The sequence below is a fragment of the Hyperolius riggenbachi genome, chromosome 9 (genome assembly GCF_040937935.1).
Source record: "Hyperolius riggenbachi isolate aHypRig1 chromosome 9, aHypRig1.pri, whole genome shotgun sequence".
NCBI lineage: Eukaryota > Metazoa > Chordata > Amphibia > Anura > Hyperoliidae > Hyperolius > Hyperolius riggenbachi.
The window spans coordinates 61,705,368-61,721,689 of NC_090654.1; the positions used below are offsets into that span (position 1 = coordinate 61,705,368).

The 16,322-nt window shown below is 46.6% G+C and overlaps 1 long non-coding RNA gene across 1 annotated transcript in view; it reads right to left on the reverse strand.

The window, feature by feature from the left end:
* The window catches only part of LOC137532424 (uncharacterized), a 115,142-nt gene that overhangs the window by 21,592 nt on the left and 77,228 nt on the right, over positions 1-16,322 (reverse strand). The window contains exon 3 of the long non-coding RNA XR_011023926.1: positions 1,857-2,077. This is a non-coding gene — a long non-coding RNA (uncharacterized lncRNA). The remainder of the gene's footprint in view (positions 1-1,856; positions 2,078-16,322) is intronic.

A 16,322-nucleotide genomic window follows, 5' to 3' on the forward strand; every position in this document is an offset into this window, starting at 1 on the left:
TATTGAGGTAAGCCACCTCATATTTTCAGTTGCTAGTGTTATTAACCTATTTTTTTACATACCTGGGAACCTCTTTACCCCCTTCGTGCATACTACCCCAACCCCCCCCCCCCCCACACACACACACACACACACACACACACACACACACTCACAAACACACACACTCTACCAGGGTTGGAGGGGTCCTCACTGGCCTCATGTAGTGGTCACCAATGTGAAAGCCAGTTCTTTTTCATCAGAGAGAGCGACCTCATCCAGTCCATGCTGGACACCACGAGTGGAGTTGGGTTAATTGTCTCCATCTGCTTCTAGTGATTGGTTGCCACTTTGCCACCCACCTTTGTGAGTTGTCATTTTGTCCTTTACTGAAAAATACTACATTATCTGGGCTCCTGTTGTCTCTGTGTCTTTTTCCTATGGTGTCAAGGCACCCCACCCCCCCTTTTGTGACTGTTCAGTTGCTGCTAAATGCCTGGTATACACCATGCAATTTCCCATCAGATAGACGGGTCGAATCGATAATTTCTGACTGGTCAGATCTGATTTTTCGATTCGGGTTTTTCTGATCAACTGTGTCACACCTCCCACAACCTCAGGTCTAATGGATCCAATTAATTGACCACCCCCAGAGTTCAACTAATAAACCTCTGGAGCCAGAGCTTTCTGTCATGCTGTCCCTACCCTGTGGGATGCCTTGGCAAACGTAATCAAGACAGCTCCAACCCTGGACATGTTTAAATCAAAATTGAAAAGCTACCTGTTTAGTCTGGCATTTACAATCACATAACTATTGCACCACTATGTACTGATCTGAGAGAAGCTTATGCACTTTGGGTTCTACGGGAGAAAAGCGCTTTACAAATGTTTTGTTGTTGCTGCTGTTGATCACCTTTGTATAGAAGAATTGGGCCTGTCGGCAGTTATAGATTACACCCATTTATCTGACGGGAAATTGCGTGGTGTACCAGGACAGGTACTATTTTAACGAGCTAGTCAATGTTATTTACTTTGCATGTATGAGGCATTAACCTGCTGGGCGATAATCCCGAGCTGTAAGGAGGATTTCTCAGGCCCTAGTGGGTCGATTTGCTTATTTATTATTTGTTACACGCAGCTAGCACCTTGCTAGCTGCGTGTACACGCCGATCGCCACCGTGCCGATTCGCCGCTACCCGCCGCGTTACAGCCCCCCCCCCCCCGAGACCCCGTGCGCAGCCTGGCCAATCACCGCCAGGCAGCGCTAAGGGGTGGATCGGGACTCTCTCCGACGCCATGACATCATCCCGATCGTCGCCATGGCGACAGGGTAAGCCAAACAGGAAATCCCGTTCTGAATGGGATTTCCTGTTTGCTCAAATCGCCGGAGGCGATCGGAAGGGGTGGGGGGATGCCGCTGCACAGCGACTATCATGTAGCTAGTGCTAGGCTAGCTACATGATAAAAAAAAAAAAATTACAAAAAAAGTGCTGCGGCCCCCCTGGCGATATTATTGTATCGCCCAGGAGGTTAATCTTGTGGCTGATCCAGGTCATTATGGTTGTGTAGTTCTATACCGAGACCATCAAACCAGTCAGAACGGTGACTGCTCTTTAATGGGAGAATGTAATAGACTCCTCTTCCCCTATGTGTACCTGTTAACCAGCCGCATGCAGCAATACATGTTTGGCAGGATATTGTACACATATAGGTGAATGTGGGAAGACACCCTTATAGAGAGATATATAGTTCCTGCAGCCTCATACATTGAACACATGAGCATCTGTCTGACATTGATATATTTTATAGATTACAGCACAGGGAGGAGATATCTCCACTCCAACATAGTTAGCATTCCTGAAAAACTCTCTACATACCTGGGACCTTCCAGCTCCCCCCCCTTCCTGGGGCCCCTCCAGGTGTGAGAATTCCAGGGAGGAACGGCTGGATCTTCTGGAGGGGAATTCCAGGTCTGTAATTACTGAGTATACTCTAATGATGTGCAGCTCAGCCAGGCCCCGAGACAGGCAGGACTGGGCAGCTTCTCTTGCCAACAACGGTGAAGCCATTTACAACTCAGAAAATACCAACACACGACCTGAATGGAAACAAAGACTTTATTACACACATGTGGGAAACACTACACTTTTTTTCAAGCAATATATTTACACACACTACTGCAGATTTACTTAGGCTTGTGTATGTGAGGGGGTTCGCTGTGGTCGGACTGTACTTGGTAAGTCACAAAGGCAGCTTAAAGTGAACCTGAACTGAGTAAACTTATTTAAAATAAACACATGATGCACCTGCAAATGAATGTTACATACTTACCTCACTATTAGTTCCTCAGCATTTTCTGCTCACAACGATTCCTTCCAGTTCTGACAAGATTTTGTCAGAACTGAATATATCAGTTGCTGTCAGTTATATATCAGTTACTGTCAGTTATAGATAAAAGGACAGCAAGGTAATGTCCATGTTTCCCAATGACTCAAGTGGGCAATATTACAGTTTAACATTGTGGTGACCAGGAAGCTATTATGGGGGTGATGGCCATTTTCACTATGGAGGAAGGAGGATTCCATTGATCACAGTGGAAAAACAGGACGCAGGATAGGAGAAAGAGATTGATGAGTAGACTACAAGGGAGGTAAGTATGACATGTTTATGTTTATTTTGACTTTTGATTTTCAGTTCAGGTTTGCAAAGGTTACAACTAGATACTTCAGGAGGTGGAAAACTCTGGATCCTAAAAAGGACTAGCACCCTCCCGATCCGGCAGAAATAGCTGAGCCTGACCGGGTCCATGTTACTGCGCAGGCGCCTCGCGTGTGCGCAGTAGCATGGACCTGACACGTCCCTGCTTTTCCTTCAGAAAGCTGAGTGGGATGGTGCTAGTCCGTCTGCACATGCTGTCGACAAGCTCTTTTTCGGAGGTCCCAATGCTGGAACGGGCCTGCAGGGAAGGACAAGTGAAACCTCTTTAACTGCTCTGCGACCTCCTAACGCCATTTGGTGGCTGCAGAGTGGCTCCCTCAGGACCGCCTATTGCCGACTGGCGTTAAAGCCTGGGTGTAGAGATTAGCAGGAAGCGCTCGCGCGATCGTTTCCCTGCCGAGACATAGCGCAGACGCAGAGCTCAGTGATCAGCCTGCCAGCCTGTGATCGCAGCTGGCAGGCTGTTAGGGGAATAAAGTGGTTATTTACATTGTACAGCGCTGCGATCTAGCGCAGCGCTGTACTAGGGACAGCTCCGTCACTTAGCTGCTCACAGTCTGATCCATCTCATAGGCTGATGCCTATTAGAGGTGATTACATTGATTGGATCTCAGGGGGAGCGAGAGAAGGTCGGAAGCCAATTTTTTTTTTTTAAATAGAACAATAAAAAACGCAGCAGCAATCATATTCCACCAACAGAAAGCTCTGTTGTAAATTGTTTTGCTGAAAATTGATTGGCATTTTCTTATGTCTGCCCGGAGAAGGTAAGTCCTTCACTACCTCCTCATTTTTAAACGTTTTAGATATTTTTATCCTTCTGGTACCCCTGTATCCATACTACTTTATGTGATAATAGCATGGTTTGTCACACAGGATATGCTACACCATACCTCCCTACTTTATGAGATAAGAAAGAGGGACACCTTAAGCCACCCCCCTAGTCATTCATACCACAAAGAACCCATAAGCATAATTCATACTACACTGGTCCTTTCTATCATCATTAGGTTTCCTTAATATTAACATTTGGAATTAGGAAATACATCAATTTGAAGGATAGGAGCAAGGCTGGACCGCCTATGATGCCACCTAAACTGTGTGCGTCCGGTGGTGTCTTCCAAGGGGTATCCCACCTGCCCCTATTTCCCCCACCCCCCGGCTGTCAATCCAAGACCTTCTCCTGCCGCGGCCCGAATCCCCCCGGGCCTCGCTGGCGCTGCACTGTCCAGTGCAGCAGCAGTACTTCTGTCTTCAGACCTCAGATCATCGCATGCTTGCAGGGACACCACTGTGTCTCTGCTTGTCTATATTAGACTACCTATACTGAGGGCACCTATACCTGGCTAGCTATACTGGGGGCAACTATACCTGGCTAGCTATACTAAGGGCACCTATACCTGGCTAGCTATACTGGGGGCATCTATACTCGGCTAGCTATACTGGGGGCATCTATACCTGGCTAGCTATACTGAGGGCACCTATACCAGGCTAGCTATACTGAGGGCACCTATACCTGGCTAGCTATACTGAGGGCACCTATACCTGGCTAGCTGTACTGGAGGCACCTATACCTGGCTAGCTATACTGGGGGCACCTATACCTGGCTAGCTATACTGGGGGCACCTATACCTGGCTAGCTATACTAGGGGCACCTATACCCTGTTAGCTATACTGAGGGCACCTATACTTGGCTAGCAATACTGGGGGCACCTATACCTGGCTAGCTGTACTGGAGGCACCTATACCTGGCTAGCTATACAGGAGGCATCTATACTTGGCTAGCTATACTGGGGGCACCTATACTTGGCTAGCTATACAAGGGGCACCTATACTTGGCTAGCTATACTGGGGGCACCTATACCAGGCTAGCTATACTGAGGGCACCTATACCTGGCTAGCTATACTGGGGGCATCTATACCTGGCTAGCTGTACTGGAGGCACCTATACCTGGCTAGCTATACAGGGGGCATCTATACTTGGCTACCTATACCGGGGGCACTATACTTGGTTTCCTATACAGGGGGAACCTATACCTGGCAATCTACCTACAGTGGCTTGCAAAAGTGATCGGCCCCCTTGAAGTTTTCCACGTTTTGTCACATTACTGCCACAAACATGAATCAATTTTATTGGAATTCCACGTGAAAGACCAATACAAAGTGGTGTACATGTGAGAAGTGGAACGAAAATCATACATGACTCCAAACATTTTGTACAGATAAATAACTGCAAACTGGGGTGTGCATAATTATTCAGCCCCCCTGAGTCAATACTTTGTAGAACCACCTTTTGCTGCAATTACAGCTGCCAGTCTTTTAGGGTATGTCTCTACCAGCTTTGCACATCTAGAGACTGAAATCCTTGCCCATTCTTCTTTGCAAAACAGCTCCAGCTCAGTCAGATTAGATGGACAGCGTTTGTGAACAGCAGTTTTCAGATCTTGCCACAGATTTTCGATTGGATTTAGATCTGGACTTTGACTGGGCCATTCTAACACATGGATATGTTTTGTTTCAAACCATTCCAGTGTTGCCCTGGCTTTATGTTTAGGGTCGTTGTCCTGCTGGAAGGTGAACCTCCGCCCCAGTCTCAAGTCTTTTGCAAACTCCAAGATGTTTTCTTCCAAGACTGCCCTGTATTTGCCTCCATCCATCTTCCCATCAACTCTGACCAGCTTCCCTGTCCCTGCTGAAGAGAAGGACCCACAGAACATGATACTGCCACCACCATATTTGACAGTGGGGATGGTGTGTTCAGAGTGATGTGCAGTGTTAGTTTTCCGCCACACATAGCGTTATGCATTTTGGCCAAAAAGTTCAGTTTTGGTCTCATCTGACCAGAGAACCTTCTTCCACATGTTTTCTGGGTCCCCCACATGGCTTGTGGTAAACTGCAAACGGGACTTCTTATGCTTTTCTGTTAACAATGGCTTTCTTCTTGACACTCTTCCATAAAGGCCAATTTTGTGCAGTGCATGACTAATAGTTGTCCTATGGACAGATTCCCCCACCTGAGCTGTAGATCTCTGCAGTTCGTCCAGAGTCAATGCCAAGCCGCTGCAGCTAAAGCTAACAACATTTTGGGATGCATTAAAAGGGAAATAAAAACTCGAGATGCTAGCATAATATTGCCCCTGTTTAACTCTCTAGTAAGGCCACATCTGGAATATGGAATTCAGTTCTGGGCACCACATTACAAAAAAGATATTGCAGTTTTAGAGCAGGTGCAGAGACGATCAACAAAATTGATACGTGGGATGGAAGGTCTCGCTTACCAAGAAAGGTTAGATGAACTGGGTTTTTTTAGTCTAGAGAAAAGACGCCTTAGAGGAGATCTAATTAACATGTATAAATACATCAGAGGGCAATATAATAGCTTGGCGGATGAGCTTTTTGTCCCTAGGCCTTCTCAAAGGACTAGAGGACATGAGCTGCGCATGGAGGAAAAACGTTTTAGCCATTTATTTAGGAAAGGGTTCTTTACAGTAAAAGTGATTAAGATGTGGAATGCATTGCCACAGGAAGTCGTTATGGCAAACTCTATACCTGCATTTAAAGGGGGCTTAGATGCTTTCCTTGCGTTGAAAGACATCCATGGCTACAATTAGTAGGTAATGCCTAATGATGTTGATCCAGGGATTTTATCTGATTGCCATCTGGAGTCGGGAAGGAATTTTTCCCTTTTGGGGCTAATTGGACCATGCCTTGTAAGGGTTTTTTCACCTTCCTCTGGATCAACAGGGATAGGTGAGGGAGCAGGCTGGAGTTGTACTTTGTACTGGTTGAACTCGATAGACGTATGTCTTTTTTCAACCAAAATAACTATGTAACTATGTAACCATGGGCCTCTTGACTGCATTTGTGATCAGCGCTCTCCTTGTTTGGCCTGTGAGTTTAGGTAGACGGCCTTGTCTTGGTAGGTTTACAGTTGTGCCATACTCCTTCCATTTCTGAATGATCGCTTGAACAGTGCTCTGTGAGATGTTCAAGGCTTTGGAAATCTTTTTGTAGCCTAAGCCTGCTTTACAGTTCTCAATAACGTTATCCCTGACCTGTCTGGTGTGTTCTTTGGACTTCATGGTGTTGTTGCTCCCAATATTCTCTTAGACAACCTCTTAGGTCGTCACAGAGCAGCTGTATTTGTACTGACATTAGATTACACACAGGTGCACTCTATTTAGCCATTAGCACTCATCAGGCAATGTCTATGGGCAACTGACTGCCCTCAGACCAAAGGGGGCTGAATAATTACGCACACCCCACTTTGCAGTTATTGATTTGTAAAAAATGTTTGGAATCATGTATGATTTTCGTTCCACTTCTCATGTGTACACCACTTTGTATTGGTCTTTCACGTGGAATTCCAATAAAATTGATTCATGTTTGTGGCAGTAATGTGACAAAATGTGGAAAACTTCAAGGGGGCCGAATACTTTTGCAAGCCACTGTATACTGACAGTGTTAATTTTTTTGTAGAAAAATAAATATATTAATATAAATAGGTACAACAGTCCTGAAAGATGGACAAATGCGGAGGACAGAGGGATTTGGGTCCCAAAGAGGGACTTTCCCTCCAAAAGAGGAACAGTTGAGAACTATACTATAAAGGGACACAATGAAGACGTATTGAACAAGGGGATCATGCCATAGACTAAAATTTAGGCAAATAAATAGAATGATGTGTGAAATATAAAACATTGGAAGACTCAACAAACACAGAACTGTGAACAGGCTGTCACTCTACAGCCGCTGTGTGCTTCGTCTCCCACCAGGGGACAGTGCTGCTTACAATCTGATAAAGTAAGTGGTGGAGGGGGAGATGTACAGGTTTCTGTGGTGGAGTGTCAGACAGAGGTGACATGTCAGCAAGTTACAGGCAGCTACATACTGCTTTAGGAAGCTTTCCATGTACAGTCGTGTGACCCCACTTCACCCACTGTGTCCTAAAACTGCAGTCTCCCGAGTCCTGGGTGCCCGAGGCTGACACTAAAATGCATGACAATATCTCCATCAAATTCTGCCAGCAGGGCACTAATAAACCTTATTGCAACAACACTAAGAAGTTACTGTGCAGTTTCAGGCATTGCAAGCTATCAGCATCTTCCGAGTAACCATACATGTGCCAAGTGACGGGTCAGTGGCACGTGATGATACGGTGGTACCCTATAGCCACATACAGGCACATGCTGGGGCATTTCAAACAAATGCAATGATAGATCACTCCGGAAGATAATCGTTCATAGCAGCTGGATAGTATACTGGTTCAGGGTTCTGCCTTTGACACAGGAGACTAGGGTGTCAGGGGATCAAGACCAGCGACAAATGCAACCAGGGACGTTGCTAGCCCCAAAGATCAGTGGCACATTCCCCAGATCTATTCTGGGGTGCCCCAAATGTCCCCCACGCAAAGTCAGCTGTGGTGCCTCAATGGTGGGCATGCTGGTAACTGTGGTGCATCGACCGGGGGATTGCTTGCTGCTGTGGTGCCTCTCTGTGGGCATACTGGGTGCTGTGGTGCCATGCTTGGTGCTGTGACGTCTTTATGGGGCATGCAGGGAGCAGTGGTTCTTCTATGGAGGCATGCTGGGGGTTGTGGCACCTCAATGAGAGGCCCATGGGAAATGGTCCACTAGAAGGTCAAGGAATGCTATGGGGGACTGCCAGATAACCGCAAAGCAGAAAACTAGACCAGCCAGTACAGAAGCCAAGTAACTCTGCCTAGTTATGTATAAGTGTCAATGGCTACTTATGTAATATGCTGCATATTTGGGTTGTTGTTTTTTTGTATTGATGGAGAGGGGGCTTCATCCAACATTTTGCTGGGCAGGCCTACTTAGACTGCATGTAAATTTGTCTCCACCCATTACCACACCCACATTCTGGTATGTGACTACACCCCTTTTCCAGTTGGAGTGCCCCGGATCTCTTAGGAGCCTAGAAACGCCTCGCAATTGCACACTCACACTCCACACTCAGCATTCAAAATGATTCTTTCAGAGCAGTCTGTGAAGTAATGACCTCTCCTCTAGCAGCGAAAAAGTAAACAGTTCAATTACAGTTGAGATAATAAAAGTCAGATAACAGCCCTCTCCACGACTAACTTAGTTGGAGAGCTTAATGGCTTGTTTGCATAGAGATAACAACTGGAGTTTCTCAACTCTTCCTGTACTGGAAACAATTAGACTGATGTATCTGATCTTAATGTTTTATTTCTTAGCTGTACTACACATACAAATCATAATATCATCATTTTTTTTTTCGCTTCAGTGTCTCTTTAAGCAGAAGAATGGGAACAAGAGGGAATTTTTTTTTTTCAAATAGACCTTGTAGTTTTTGAGAAAATTGAGGTTAAGGTCGGCGGAAATTACCATGAAAATTTGCATTGGAATGCAGAAATCTGTAGCGGAAAGCATAATCGGTAGCGGTAATCGGCAATGGCGGAATGCGAATTTTCCGCAGAAGCGCAAATTGGCAATTCTGACCATCCCTAGTTATAGCCATAGGAACACTCGGCTGATTCACCTTGAAGTTTTCCTTCTCCCTTCCATTAAAGTAGTGGTATAAAAGTCAGTGAAACTTTATAAAACTTGCGCAGTGTTCTAGCGAGGATTGGAGTTTAGCCGGAGTCAGTGCAGAAGCCTCAGACTGATAAGTAGCGTGTTCATATCACCATCTCTTCCGATAAATATGGAGCCGGTCACATGACCACAGGAAGGATGATGATAAGATCCCCTCGCTGTCCATCAGGCTACGCTCTGCCGTGTCCGAGCTCTCCCAGAGGAATCGCACTTAATATAAGATAAAGAACACAGCGTCCTTCATTCCTCTTATCTCCACAATGCCGTCCTCTTCCAGCCCATACCGGCTTACTCTGCACCAATCGTCTCCATCACACATCAAGTCCGCTTCTCAAATACACCTCCAAATTAACATCTTCCGCAAGTAATGTAGCCCTTGTCTGTAAAAAGCCGACCCATCCCCCATATACTGTATCTCCTTCTGTCATCTATAGGCCTGTAACCACCTCCTAATTTTTCCTACGATTTTTCCGTCAACCAGCGATTTTTTTGAGCAGTCGTTTCTGTGATCTTGCGACGTGGGTACAGGTACGCGAACACGTAGCGTCGTATGGAGATTAGAGCTTTACTAAGCACTGTACCGCAATCGCTCCAGAATCACAGCAAAAATGCCGCAGGTAGCGCGTTTTGCGATTGGCGCTAATCGCAAAAACGCCCGCGATCGGCGCCAATTGCGGCAGTGAGAAAACTGCCACAGGTTAGAATAGCACTAGCGCCTAAAAACCGCCCTAGTGTGAATGGGCCCTAACAGAAATATTTTTCCTTGAAGGTTATTATGCTGTTGCTTATCTAGTAGAGAGGAAGTTCTGAGTTCACATCCGCTTTAAAAGTGATGTGCAGGAACCAGGTTTATTGGTGATAGATAACGCCTCTGCTTTCAATGTGCAAAACATTCTCAGTGGGTTCACAACAGCTTTGTGGGAAGTGCATATGTAGAGTATAGTACTACTGCGTAAGGGCAGGTGCACACCTAGAGCGCTTCTGAGCGCTTTTCTAAACGCTAGCGCTTTGAAAATTGCTTGGGTAATGTATTCAAATGGGATGGATCACACGACAGTGATGTCATTTTTTCTCAAACCCAAGTCCTGCAGCATTTCTGAGGCGATTCAGCCTCAATGTTAAGTATAGGAAAGTGGAAAATCGCCCTAAAAAGTGCTAGAACAGGCGTTTTTTATACAAAAGATGTACACTTCCAGCTCTACTGTATAAAAAAATAAAAAATTGCTACAACAAAACGCTCCAAAAATCGCTAGGCATAACTAAAAAAACGTTAGGCACATGTCTAGAATCACTTAGGCCTTGTTCACATCATAAATCGCAAGCACAAGTGTTTATTTTGCGTTTTTCAAACGATTTTCTTTTTCGCCTCCTGCACGTTAGCGTTTTTAGGCTAAGCACTTTTCTAAGCACTTTTGCAGAGCGATTGGTTATTTCACTTTCTGCCATCAGTGAGGAAGTGAACTCTTTCACCCAGAAATGAATAAATAAAATGTATTTATTCATGAAAGCGCTGGGGAAATCGCTATACAAAGCGCTTTTTAAGCGCTTTGCGATTTCCTTATACCTTACATTATAGGCAAATTTCCCAGAATTAAATCGAACCGCTTATATGTGAACACTCTCGAAAATCACCAGCACTTAAAAAAACCCGAAAGTGCCCAAAGCCCTTAGAAAAATCACTTCTAAAAAGCTGAGCGTTTGCAATTAAGCTAGCGCTTTTAGCTGTGCACCGGCCCGACCTTAAATTGTAGTCACCAATTCCAATTTTAAAAACATGAAATTAAATGATTTAATGAGCAAAGGGAGTGCATAAAATTGCATAAACTGAGAATTATTGGCATCTCATTGATCATCCCTACTAGTGACACAACTACACCTCAGGTCTTATCCTTATAGCAGAGATGTTCTTATACAGAAAGATTCCCGTGTATACATCAGATACTGTATAGAGTCACAATCAGATATGTATATCTGAATAAAAGTAGTCATCAGGCAATATTAAAGAAAATAAGTGATACTTACCCGGGGCTTCCTCCAGCCCCAAGCTCCCAGCATGTCCCTCTCCAGGTCGGCCTGAACTGCGCCTGCGCGAGCGGCACTGTCAATCACCGCCACGTGGGCCGGAGCATTGACAAGGTCGCCCTGACGTCATCGCCTGGGACCGGGACGGAGCTGCGGCGAACGGCTGAAGGGAGAGCTGCGGCGAGGGATATCCTGGGAGCTTGGGGCTTGAGGAAGCCCCCGGTAAGTAGCACTTATTTTCTTTAATATTGCCGGATGAGTCCTTTAAAAAAATATGGTGACAGCTTTATTGCAGCAGCACAAATAACTTGTTTTTTGATTGGTTTAGTTCATTTTTGTGGACTAAGCACAGCTATTACTGTATATGCAAGTTATTTTTGATGACTATTATCTGAGAAATAGAACATTTTATCATATTTTCTCAGTTTAGGCTGTATTCCCAGTGAGACGTAGCGTTTTAATGCGACATTAGTCGCCATGTATCTGCGTTAAGTGGTGCAAGCAGTGAGTTACCACAGCGCAACATCTTTTAATGCGACTTTAACGTCACACTGTGAACAGCCCATAGGATTAGCATTGCAGTGTGATAAGCTGCGTTATAAGGCTTTATGGCGCGCGACCATAACGTCCCACTGTGAATGCGACCTCAATTTTTTTAGAAGTAGGACGGAGTTGGTGCATTTTTTCCCGATTCTTACTCCAGGTACCAAAAAATTGCTCTGACTCTGAATCCACAGCCCTGTTAAAAATGCAAATCACAAATGCACCAAAAATGCATGAAAAATGCAAGCCTTAAGGCCTCATTCACAGTAGGATGTTGCGTTTTGATGCGACATTAAAGTTGCAAAGCAAATTACAACGCAACGCCCCCAAAAAGTCAAAAGCAACTTAATGCCCCATTATCGTCGCATACAGTAGAGCATACAGGCATTGAAAAGTATGCTTCCAAGTCATTACTGAGCATGTGCAAATAGTTCAAGGCAGCTAACAACGTGTATAACGCATAGCATGCAGCACTTTCTTAAAACGCTACACACAAACGCAACGTGTGCACTGTGAATGTCGCACAGACTTAGTACTGCTGTCGTTAGTCTGCGTTGAAACATTTTTTAACATGCGACTTTAACGACGCACTGTGAAAGAGGCCTAAAGGATACCTGTCACGGACGATTGCGGGGACGCAGGCGCGTCCTGGAACCGCCCGTGAAGAAAAGCGATCGCACTCGATTCTCTGCGTCGATTGCGCTTCAAATCGATAGAATCTGGATTTATTGTGTAGGAGGTCTGCAGTCCCTTCTTAGCAGAGGAATAGCATCACCTTAACTGCAGGATGGCTCTTTTGATATGCTAATGAGCCTGGGCCCAGAGAGTCCCTGGCTTCAAGCTGTGCTGATGGCCCATCCATCAGGTATAAGGTGACAAGCAGCTGGCAGGAAGACTGGCCCTGTGACTGCTGATCAAGCCAGAGGTGTAAACTCAAAGTTGTCTAAGCAGATTTCACATTCAGATGTTAATTGAAGGAGCCAACAGGGCCTTTTCATAGACAAGAAGCAGACACAGCTGGACTCCAGTCAGGCTGACTCCGGCCTTAGCAGGAAGAAATGAATGTACAATATAATCTTTTGCCCATTTACAGAATACAATAAATAGGGTGGTTATGAGAGCGGTATCATTGGATCCGTAGGGTCATGCTGGATCTCTTGATACCAGTCGAGAGGGGCCCGGGGCCCCTACCACCCAGGTATGAATCTACTCAGGACCCTGATCTGATGCACTAGCCATGTCAGGTATCATATTAATCTGTATTTTCCTCCAAGTATGAAGCTGTTACCCCCCTAAATGTAACGTGTATGGTTCAGGAGTTACAGCAATTCATAAGTTTAGCTCTAAAATCTCTCAGAGGGAATGAACTGTCATTTGCTGGTAGCTCAGAGGGGGCTGGCATTGCCACACCCCCAAACCAGCTTCATCAAAAGCACAGAGCCAGCAGGCGGGCTGGGTCCTCCACACTGAAACATCTTGCACTCATCAGATGCCAGCTTGAGGATATGCTGGCATCCACCTGGTCTGAACTCTGAACTCTGGACTTTGAAACCAAGGACTTTATGATTCTTCCCACAATAAGGACATCTTTCCAGGAACTAAGTATTTTTTCTCCCTTCTTTTATTTTTCATACTGGCTATTACTGTTTTCATAATTGTTGATTTTCATAATTGTCTGTAAATATTAATTATTTATATTGCGTGAATAAACGACTTTCTCCAAGTCATTCACTTTCCGCTACCCTGCTTATCAGCACACACAGAAATGATCCCGGGTCTCTGAAGATACGCTACTGTTTGTTTGTTGTTGGCTAGACAGAATATCGTGTGTTTAACCGTTTTATTCGCAGGATTAGTCAGTCAGTTAGTGGGCCCCATGGTCCCATAGTAACCGCGGTGGTGGCAGTTTACTCTGAACCAGTAGGTGACGTTGTAATCACCCGTGTCTCACAGGCTCCCTTCTGAGTTGTCTGCGGCTAATTCTTAACGGTTCCTGCGCATTGACTGCGACCAGAGTTCGCACGATCTGTGCGCTGGCACCGTTTAGAAGGCTAAGTGCGGTCAGCCACTGAGGGCTCCTGTGACAGTGTTAGGCAGCGGTTGGGACCTGTGTTGTGCTGAAAGTATCTGCGATAGCGCTAGCGCTATCGAGAAATGAACTAATTCGTTGGTGTAGCTGGAAGGCAATATATTTTTTATATATACAGAGAGACTGTGTAGCCAGTACCCCTCCCCAAAGTTTTATTTTATTTGGCATGGAAATGTCCGGGAACTACCAGAACATGTGCCTAGCAGACCTGGAAAATCTTTGCGAAGAGAGGGGCATTGGCATCCTCCGCAAGACAAAACGGGACCTGATAGCAGACTTGTCCAGATGGGATGCCCAGCAACTGCGGGAGCCGGGAGTGTCCGCTGAGGTGGATACCAGCCCATCTGACAATCAAGGGGAACCAGAGGCTGAAGATCTTAGGCGTACAGAGGTTGAGCATCCTGCGGGCCCTGTTGCAACAGTTACGCCAGAGACTGTCAGTATGGACCCCAATCCCAGAATTTCTGAAAGTACTCGCCTGGAACCGGCCAGTACTGGACTGTCCGTTTGTACTGATCCGCTAATGCAGCAGGCATTACAAAAGCTGATGGACACTGACCTGGACAAGTACCTGCAGTACATGCGTGAGGAGCGCCAATCTGCGGAACGCAATGCTGCTGCTGCTGCAGAACGCCACGCAGAGAGGGAGGCCGCTGAGCGAGAACGGGAGCGCCAACGACAGCATGAGCTAAACATGGCAAAAGTGCAACAGGCCAGCCGGAGTTCACCGCCCAGCCTCCCTGCTGAAGGAGCTGCAGCACCCGTAAGTGCAAAATTTAAATTTGCTAATATTGAAAAAGACACAGACATTGACTTGTTTTTGCGGTCTTTTGAAAAAGCATGCCGTCAGTATCGTCTGTCCCCAGACCAGTGGGCCAGACATCTGACACCTTTGCTGCGCTACAAAGCGCTTGATGCCTTCGCAGAATTGCCTGCGGAAAAGGATAATGATTATGCTGCTATAAAAGACGCTATCATTACTAAGTACCAGCTGACGCCAGAAGCCTATCGGAAAAAGTTTAGGGCCTGGCAGAAAAAGCCTTCTGATTCGTACCGAGATGTGGCCAGCAGCTTGCTCACCACACTCCGGCAGTGGACTCTAGGCCTCACCAAAGGGTCTTATGATGTCCTGGAGGACTTGATAGTCCTGGAACAATTTCTGAACATTTGCCCTGCTGATGTACGACAGTTTGTGTTAGAACGCAGGCCGGCTTCAGCCACTGTCGCTGCAGACCTTGCTGAGACTTTTGCAACTACCCGGGTGGCTGATACACGCAGAACTGTCCCATCCAGCTGGAGAGGAGGTCAGCCCAATACCTCGGCAGACCCTCCTGCCCCTGTGAGCCGTCCGCCACAGAGGCCACCCAGCGCAGCTGCTGCACCCAGGCCTGCAGCGCCTGGAGAGGTCACCTGTCACTACTGCCGCCAGCCCGGACACATGAAATTCGACTGTCCGGAGCGGAGACAGACACCACCAGCACCTGGATCATCTGCATCACCTGCACCTCACCCACAGCAGAGGCAGCCCGCCAGCGAACCACAGCCTGGATCATCCGATTTTGTCCTGTTTGCCCGCGGAAAGGAAATCCGCGACCGAACCGACCAGCAGCAACTTGTTAGAGTGAACGGCAAAGTTGTCACCGGATTTCGAGACACCGGAGCTGACATCACGTTAGTTCACTCACATCTTGTGCCAAAGGAGAGCATCAGCTCCAGCCGATCCCTTGCCCTTACTGGAGTAGAGGGCACCCTTTTCCACATAGCCCATGCCAGAGTGAAGCTGGATTGGGGAGTGGGAGGGGTCCACGAAAGGGTTGTTGGGGTTATGAAGGATCTCCCAGTCCCTGTGTTGCTAGGGACTGATTTGGGCAAGCTTGTGTCCTACTATGAACCTGCCACGACCGCCTTGTCGCTCACGGAAGGAGACGGACTCTCCACCCACCACCAGGTACTTTATACACTTGGGGGAGCACCAGGGGGAGGTGGGTTGAATGTGCCCAGTTCAAGGGTACCAGGTTCACTAGTGCCTGCTTCAAAGGCACCTGAGTTTGATGTACAGACTGTCTGTTGTGATGATGCTGTAACTGTACCTGAGTTTACTGTACAACCTGTCTGTAATGAAAAATGTCTATACCTGTCAATGTCATTACTGCATGCAATGATGATTTGAGTAATGTCCGTCTGTGCCATTCTGACAGTGTACCGGTGCTAGCAGTACCGCGCAGCTGCACTGCTCAGAACCCGAGCTCAGGACAGGTGGAGGGGGTTCCGGCCTCCTCCCCCTCCTCTGACCACAGGGATGAGACCTTTCAGCCGCTGGCCTCGTGTGACATGAGCCAGTTGGCTGAAACTGACAGCGCCATATTCTCAGCCGCACTACAAAGTGACCCAAG